Consider the following 9,262-nt stretch of genomic DNA (forward strand, 5'->3'; position numbering starts at 1 on the left):
GTCGCAATCTTGGCTCACTGCAGCCTCCGCCTCCTGGGTTCAATCAATTCTTCCACCTCAGCCTCCTGAGTAGGTGGGATTACAGGGCCATGCCACCACACCAGGCTAATTTTTTCATTTTTAGTAGAGACGACGTTTCACCATGTTGGCCAGGCTGGTCTCAAACTCCTGACTTAATGTGATCCACCCCGCCACTCCTAACCTCAGCCTCCCAAAGTGTGGGATTACAGGCATGAGCCACAGCTCTCAGCCAGCCCAAAGTAATTCTTAGTGAAAGAGTACTGCTGTAAAAATGAGTCTGCAAACTAGATGCATTTCCCTCTCCAATTCATCCTGCTGAGATGCACGTAGATGTGTGTGTCTCAGAATCAGCTGTTGCTGGGAATAGGTTCCTTGTCATTAAGGAGGAAGATGCCAAGGGAGTCAGGAGGAGAGGTATGTGTTCCCACAGTGCTGCGTGGAATTCCACAGATGACCCAGCTGCTCGTGTCTTGCTGTCAGTTTCTGCAGTTAAATCAGGCAATTGTAACTGGTGTTTCTCTACTTTGTTTGATTTCATATCACGCATCCTGCAAATTGGCGGGCATTTTTCAAATTCTCTTAAAGTTTGTGAACAAGAATCTCCAAAGAGCACTTGCCATCTCTGTGCCTGATTTGTGTGTGCTCACTAGCTTGCAGCTTTTTCCAGGCTCTCTGGTGTTAAATTAATAACAAATGATGTAGAGCTGACAGGCAGGTGAAACTGGAGAGAACCATGATATTAAAAAAAAAATCTCAATCTATTATGTAGCACAATGTGCAACACTTTGTCAGATTTTGCCTGTAGGTATCTTAATTTTACTTAAATATTTTGCTCATATCTTTTTAACCCAGAGGATGGGAACATAGCCCTTAGCATCTCTCAAGCAGACTGTGTAGCATATGTTAGTGTGATACAGAATACCAAACTCTGCCAGTTATTTGGCATTCTTTGAAAAGGCACTAGATAAAATAAAAATAAAGAAGATAAAAATACTCGCATGGTGGAGGAATTGTCTGATTCTCACTCGAAGTTATAAGGGGCATATTTTGGATCAATATAAACATTATTTTCTCACAGGCAGAGCCATCCAATTATGACTGCCTCAAAGTTAGTGTACTGTTTGTCATTGGAAGTATTTAAGCAGTTGGAGATCATCTGCCAAGATTCTTTGGAAATGATTCGTTGCAAGTATGCAGAATATTGGAAGAATACTTTGTAGTTTTTAAACTACATACATTAATCTGTTTTACATATTAAATATAAACATAATCTTTTAAAAAATACTGTGGAAAATTAATATACACACAAGTAGGGATAACAATATAATGAACCCTTATTACTGATCACCCAATTTCAGCAATGAGAACATTTCTTTTAAAGAATATCGCCACTGCTGAAAACAAATTTAGAAGCTTCTGGATTGGATGATGCCTGAAGTCCCCCAAATTATATTTTAGAGGCAATATAAGGGTCAGCTTTTCTGTCTTGCAGGTCATTTTCTTAGTGTAAATTGAAAGATATTTTGATTGTTCCCCCTGTCCCCCAGAGCTGTCCTCTTGGTCAGTGGTCTTCTTAGTCTCCACTCCCAGCTTTGCTGGGGACAACTACTTGTTTCTCTGCTGGCTAATGTCTAAAAGTTCTAGATATAATTCCTGGATAAATATTGCTCTTTCTCCATGGTGACTATGGAGGGTGAAGATGGAGCAGGCGTCACACCCCTTTTCTCTCTCTCTTTTTTTTTTTTTTTTTTTGAGACGGAGTCTCGCTCTGTCCCCCAGGCTGGAGTGCAGTGGCCGGATCTCAGCTCACTGCAAGCTCCGCCTCCCGGGTTTACGCCATTCTCCTGCCTCAGCCTCCCGAGTAGCTGGGACTATAGGCGCCCGCCACCTCGCCCGGCTAATTTTTTGTATTTTTTAGTAGAGACGGGGTTTCACCAAGTTAGCCAGGATGGTCTCGATCTCCTGACCTCGTGATCCGCCCGTCTCGGCCTCCCAAAGTGCTGGGATTACAGGCTTGAGCCACCGCGCCCGGCCCCTTTTCTCTCTCTTGCTTTGTTTCCTTCCACATCACCAGGCTTTACTTTTTTTTTCTATTTGCAAATCATTTATCTGCAAAGGGTCTAGAATCCAGAATACAGACCTCTTACAACTCAATAATAATAAGACAATAACCCAACATAAAAGTGGGCAAAGGATTTGAACAGACATCACTCCAAAGAAGATATACAAAGCTGGACATGGTGGCTCACACCTGTAATCTCAACACTTTGGGAGGTTGAGGTGGGCAGATCACTTGAGGCCAGGAGTTCGAGACCAGCCTGGCCACCATGATCAAACCCCATCTCTACTACAAATATGAAAAAAAAAAACAATTAACTGGGCTTGGTGACACACCTGTAATTCCAGCTACTCAGGAGGCCGAGGCACGACAATGCTTCAACCCAGGAGGCAGAGGTTGCACTGAGCCCACATCGCACCACTGCACTCCAGTCTGGGTGACAGAGTGAGACTCTGTCTCACAAAAAAAAAAAAAAAAAGATGTACTAATGGCCAAGAAGCACATGAAAATATGCTCCACATCACTAGTTGCTTGGGAAATACAAATGAAAATCACAGGTGTACTTCACAGTAACTAGGATGGCTATGATTGTTTTAGAAAGGAAGAACCAGTATTGTTGAGGATGTGGAGAGATTGGAACACATATATACTGTTGATGGGAATGTGAAATGGGGCAGCTTCCGTGGAAAACTGTTTGGCATCTCCTCAAAAAGTAAAACATAAGATCATAAGCCCCAGCAGTTCTACTCCTGCACGTATACCCAAGAAAAACAGAAGACGTATGTCCACACAAAAACATGTACATGAATGTTAATAGCAGTATTATTCACAGTAGCCAAAAAGTGAACACCACTCAGTGTCTATCATTTGATAATGAATAAACATAGTATGTCCATACAATAAAAAAAATCCACTGGACTTTACTGAAGGGTTGAGGCAACTGCAGGGAATGACAGCAAAAGGAAAAAGCCTAAAATTTCCTTCCAAATTTGACTGTCCCTTTCACTCAAGAACTGGCCCCATCCAGAAGTTATACCTGTCCCTAGGGGTCCCCTCATGGACATTCACAGACCCTAATTTCATTTCTTCTGTCCACAGATTTGCACAATTTCATAAAGGTGCTTCTTTTTGCTAAACTTCCATGATGTGGTTGTCCATTGGTCTTTCAGAAAACCACCTCTTAAACACCCTAAGATTGATCTCTCTCTTCCAGTCAGTTCATTTCCCCAAGGCTGGTCTGACTTATTCAGTTTAGAATACCACTCCAGAAGAAGGGCTCCGGGATGACAGTCTATTTTGGCCTTGTCTTGCCAATGACATGGAGTAGTTCAAGGAGATATGACTGTTCCAAGCCCACCGTCACCAGCGGGGCCACTATCTCCCTTTATTCCCCATTTTATTCAATGAGGAACTGTTAAAACAAATATAATTACTCATTTCCTAAGGATAAACCCATGTAACTACCCATTTCCTAAGGCGGGTTTAAGCTGTATACTTGAAACTGAAGGTCACAAACTCTGTAGCCGGCAAATTGGACCTAGTATGTGGATATGTTTTGTTTATCCAGTATGATATTGGCTTATATAGTTAAAAGAAATTGGAATAGTTGGCAACCCTTAAAGTCGAGAGATTTTACATAAAAATCCAGATTTCTGGCTTTTCTTGAGGAATAGGAAAACATGGCCACTGAGCGTTCATTCCTGCTTTAGAACCAAGTGTCTGCAGGTGAGCGGGTTCTACTTCTTCTGGAAGAAGGGTGATCTCTCTGGTTCGACTTAGACCTCATTTTCTCCTTAGTATTCCCCAGAAATAAGGCAGTGAATTAGTTACTTTTTATCATCTTGCACCGGGCCATTTCTCTTTCTTACCTGGCCCCTTAGGCATTTGAATTTGTGAGCCTTGATTTAAAGCCATAAAGAAGAGCAATATTTTCCTGACTGCTCTGTTAGCACCCCAATGTTATTGTCTGCTTCTTATGCTAAGAAGTGTAGGTCCTTTTTTAAAAAATATCCTCCCCATGCATTCAAATTTGTCTTCCCCAGTTCTGCAGCTATTTTTTTTTTTTTGAAAGGCTCATTACTGAGCAAACATCTCTTTACGACCCACCTCCGTAAATCCCTAAATGAGTAACGAACTTTGAAATGACTTCATGAGGTTCTCAGCTAAAGTAAATTATCAACTGTACAATCTGGGGAGAAGAGACTAAGGGGAAAGGAGTGACTTTATTTTTTAGTAATACATGACTCAAAACCTCAGCTATTCATGATATCACCCCTACCCATGCATGGCTTGCTTCTGGGGTCTCTGAAATAGAATGAATTAATATTTCCATTTAGTTTTATTCTTGAAAGGGTGAGTTTCTCCACACGCAGCATGACTTTGTCTTCTGGACAGAGGCAGTAAATAAGCAAACAGTAAATAATTTAAATGATTCAGTAGTGATAAGTGCTGTTGAGAAAATAAAACAGACATTTATGTTAGGAGGTGGGTTCAGGAAAGGTCTCTCTAAAAAGGTGGCACTTGAAGTGAGATCTAAATGACATGAAAGAAGGTTTCTGTGGTATAGCAAGTACAAGATTCCGAAGCACAACAGATGTTGATTGAAATGTGGTTGAAGAGAACTTGGTGAATAGAGAGGGGGAGAGATAGGGGATGAGGTCAGAGTGATGCATAAGGACCAGGACATCAGGAGCCATGATGGGGTCTTTGGGTTTTATTTCAAATACACTGGGGAGCCTTCAGAAGCCTTAAGCAGGGGCATGTTGTAATTTGCTGTACACTTTTAAAGATCATACTGGTAGTCATGTGAAGAAAGGATGGTGGGGCAGAATGAATGGCTGCAGGGAAATGAATTTGCAAGCCATCCACGGGGTGCAGGTGTGGGATTACACAACTTGGTCTATCATTTGGGATTAGGATTATGATACTAATGGCTGATTATGTCATAAACTCAACTACATTGGCTTCATCAAAGGGGTTTCTCACATTAAATAACAAGTCTCTTGATGGCAGTCCATGGCAGTCTATGGTTGCTTTTCTTTGCCTTTAGAGCCCAGGCTCTTTCTGTTTTCAGCCTCTGTCATTCCAACATGTTGCTCTTGTTCTCATGGTTGACAGATGGCTGCTGTACCTCCATTGCATGTGCCTTTTTAGGCCAGGAGTGCAAACGGGAAAAGGCACTTCCCTTTTATCAGGAGAATATTGTACTGGTTATGATTATCTGCAGAAAACTGAATTTACTCCAGCAATACTACTGCAATTCTACTTGGCCCTTGTGATGTTCAAGACCAGATGCTAAAGCTTCGTCACCACTACTCCTGGAAGATCCAGATCAGACTGAGTTCCCAGCACAGCTACCTCCCCTCTTCTCTTCTTCTTCCCTAGTAATGGAAACCCTGATTCATACATGGACTCATGACTGTCCATAAGAAAGACTACATTTCCCAACTCCCATGCATCTAGGTGAGGCATATGGCTTGGTTCTGGTTAGTGGGATTTAGGCCAAAGTGTCATGTGAATGAGCCCTCCCTTGTCTGACCTTCTTCCTTTTGCTGACTGGAAAGCAGATGTGATGGCTTGAGCCGCAACAGCCATCTTGGACGATGAGGAGGAAGCCATACATGAATGTGGCGGAAAAACAAGAGAAGAAGCCTGGCTCACTCATGACTGTGGAGTTGCCACATCTTGCTTTCTTCAAGAAGTGTCTAAATGGTTTTCTTTCTAGTCTCCAGTGAGAATTCGAAAACTGCTATTGTTAGGAAAAGCCCCATCTAGAGGAAGGGCAGAAAGCAACTGAAACCTAGCTCCCCTCCTCACCCCGTCCCTGTTCCCCAGAGACTAAAGGTTGGATGGGCCTGGGTGATATGATGAAATATGCCGATCTTGATCATGTGCTAGATGACTCCATGTCAATCTTCTGGCTTCCCTGGGTCACTTTGGAAGAAGGATTGTCCTGAGCCACACATAAAGTACACTAACACTAACAAGAGCTGATGAGCTAAAAAAAGGAATTGCAAAAAAATCTCATAAGTTTTAAGAAAGTTTATGAATTTGTGTTCAGCCACATTTAATGCTGTCCCAATGCATCCTGAGGGCCGTAGGTTGGACAAGCTTTTTCTATGTAATCAAGAAATAAAATTTGTTTTGTTTATGCTATTTAGTTTTATGGGTTTTTTTTTTCTGCCACATATATAGCTAAACCTAGTCCTAATTATGTCAAAGGTTTTATTTGAATGTCTTTTGTCTACCTGGCAAAATCTTATTTGTTCTTCAACATTCAACGCAGTATAAACTCTCTAACTACTTTTTTGTCTTCTCCACGATAGAACTATTCACTCTCCTATTTCTTGTTTAAAGTATTGTTTCAGCCATCTTTTCCAGCACATATATATCTCTATTTTTTTTTCGGATGGAGTCTTACTCTGTTGTCTAGGCTGGAGTGCAGTGGCACGATCTTGGCTCACTGCAACCTCTGCCTCCTGGGTTCAAGTGATTCTCCTGCCTCAGCCTCCTGAATAGCTGGGATTACAGGTATGCACTACCATGCCCGGTTATTTTTTGTATCTTTTGAGTAGAGACAGGGTTTCACCATGTTGGCCAGGCTGGTCTTGAACTCCTGAACTCAGGTGATCCACCTGCCACGGCCTCCCAAAGTGATGGGATTACAGGCGTGAGCTACCATGCTCAACCTCCAGCACATCTTATATTATGTTATATTAATGGCTTATATCATGTCACCTTTGCCTGTCAGTGAACTACATGAGGATAGAGACAGTTATTTATCTGTGTATATCTGGTCTTGTAACAGTGCCAGATAAATGGTAGATATCCAAAGCTAACTTGAACGTTTACTTTTTTTTTTTTTTTTGAGGCAGGGTCTTGCTCTCCCCTCAGGCTACAGTGCAATGGCACCATGACGGCTCCCTGCAGCCTTGACCTTCTGGCCTCAAGTAATCCTCCCACCTGGCCTCCCAAGTAGCTTGGACTACAGGTGCATGCCACTGTGTCTGACTAATTTTTAATTTTTATTTGTAGATATGAACTCTCGCTATGTTGCCCAGGGTGGTCTTGAACCCCTGGGCTCAAGTGATCCTCCTGCCTTGGCCTGCCAAAGTGCTGGGATTATAGGTGTGAACCACTGTGCTAGGCCTGAACTTTTAATGTTTGATTTTTGTCTTTTTCACATTTCAATCATGGTTCTATGGTTTTGATTTTTTCTTTCTTCTGGTGGGGATTACTGGAGGAATCTGAAAGCATTATGCATGAGAAAAAAAGTTGCTGTTTTATATAGATCGATGACATTTTGCAAAATTTATTTGTAAAATTACCCAGAAGTGGAAGTCTTACAGTGTCATTTCTGTCACACGCTGTTCACCGAGGCTGCCCAAATTTAAAAAGAAAGGAAATAGATTCTACCTCTTGAAAGAGTGGTGGCAGCCAGATGCAGTGGCTCACGCCTGTAATCCCAGCACTTTGGGAGGCCGAGGTGGGTGAATCACTTGAGGTGAGGAGTTCGAGACCAGCCTGACTAACGTAGTGAAACCCTGTCTCTACTAAAAATACAAAATTAGCTGGGCATGGTGGCCAGCGCCTGTAATCCCAGCTACTCTCAACCAGGAGAGTTGCTTGAACTCAGAAGGCAGAGGTTGCACTGAGCTGAGATCGTGCCATTGCACTCCAGCCTGGGCAACAAGAGTGAAACTCCATCTCAAAAAAAGAAAAAAAAAAAAAAGAAAGAAAGAAAAAAAAGAAAAAAAAGAAAGAGTGGTGGCAAGATTCTGGAAGGGCACAAAGGGGCTAAAACTATTGTTGCAGCCAGTTTTGAAAAATGCAATCTGCTACCATCTACCTTCTGGCCACAACAATGCATATCCCTCACACATTCAAAATACATTTGCCCTAAAGCTTCATCCCATTTGGACTTCAGGCTGTGTCTCAAGGTCTAGACTCCCAACACCTAAATCAGGTCCAAGTGAGGATAAGGTTCTTCAAATATTGTTCCTCTCAAACAACTCCTTGAGAACTGTTCCTTTTGATTGGAAGACCTGTAACTAGAGTGACACATTATCTGGGCCTCACTTTCTCAGCGTGCAATGGTGGGATAGGTTTGGAATGGCCACTATAGATACTCCTGTTCAGAAAGCGTGAAGGGACTCCCTTTAAAAGAAGTATGTGAGTTTAGAGGGTTTATGTTTAATCCAACCTTAGCCATCTTATCTTGTTTTCTTCAGGAAACGTTTCTAACTTGCTTTTTTTTCTAACCCTCAGTTGGAATCCTAAAATCTCCATTTCCAGGGAAACTCTTGTTTAGAGCAACAGCAGAAAGTAACTAAAATCTGGCTCCTCCCGTTGCTCCATCCCATCTCCCCAAAGACTAAAGGCTGGGTCAGGTTGGGTGAAAACCAAGGGAGTGGAGGGTAGATAATTTTTTGAATTAGACTTATTTGAGGGAAGGAAATGTGCTTGTAATGCACTGGTGAAAGAGAGAACTGGCTGGGTGCAGTTCATGGCTGTAATCCCAGCACTTTGGGAGGTTGAGGCGGGTGGATCACCTGAGGTCAGGAGTTCAAGACCAGCCTAGCCAACATGGTCTCTACTGAAAATACAAAAATTAGCCGGGTGTGGTGGCACACACCTGTGGTCCCAACTACTCGGGAGGCTCAGATAGGAGAATCACTAGAACCTGGGAGGTGGCAGTTGCTGTGAGCCAAGATCATACCATTGCACACCAGCCTGGGCAACGGAGCAAGACTCCATCTCAAGAAAAAAAAAAGAGAGAGAGAGAGAACTAAAGTGAACTTTAGTCATTATGTGGCTTTAAGCTTCCTCACCAGGGAGGTAAGGTCCTAACCACATTCTTTCCAAAGCAGCTGTCTGATTTGAAGATACCGTAACATCTGTGGGCTGAAACTCACCTTTCACCTGAATGCAGAGATGTGAGGGAGGAGTTACCTTATCTCAGTGTTAGACTCAAGGAAAGTACTTCTCTGGCAGGGGAGTGAGCAGGTGTGGGGTTCTGCAGTATGGTGAGGAGACTTCACCCAGTTGGACAGTTAGTGGATCTGGATCACTTGGAAAGGATGATGAGTCTTCCTTGGGCTTACTAGCAAGACAAAAATGATGGCTGCCATGTGAAATGATGTCTTTGTGACGAAGACGTGTTGACAGCACACTATGAGGGAG

The sequence above is a fragment of the Trachypithecus francoisi genome, unplaced genomic scaffold (assembly GCF_009764315.1).
Source record: "Trachypithecus francoisi isolate TF-2019V2 unplaced genomic scaffold, Tfra_2.0 Lachesis_group10, whole genome shotgun sequence".
NCBI classification, from domain to species: domain Eukaryota; kingdom Metazoa; phylum Chordata; class Mammalia; order Primates; family Cercopithecidae; genus Trachypithecus; species Trachypithecus francoisi.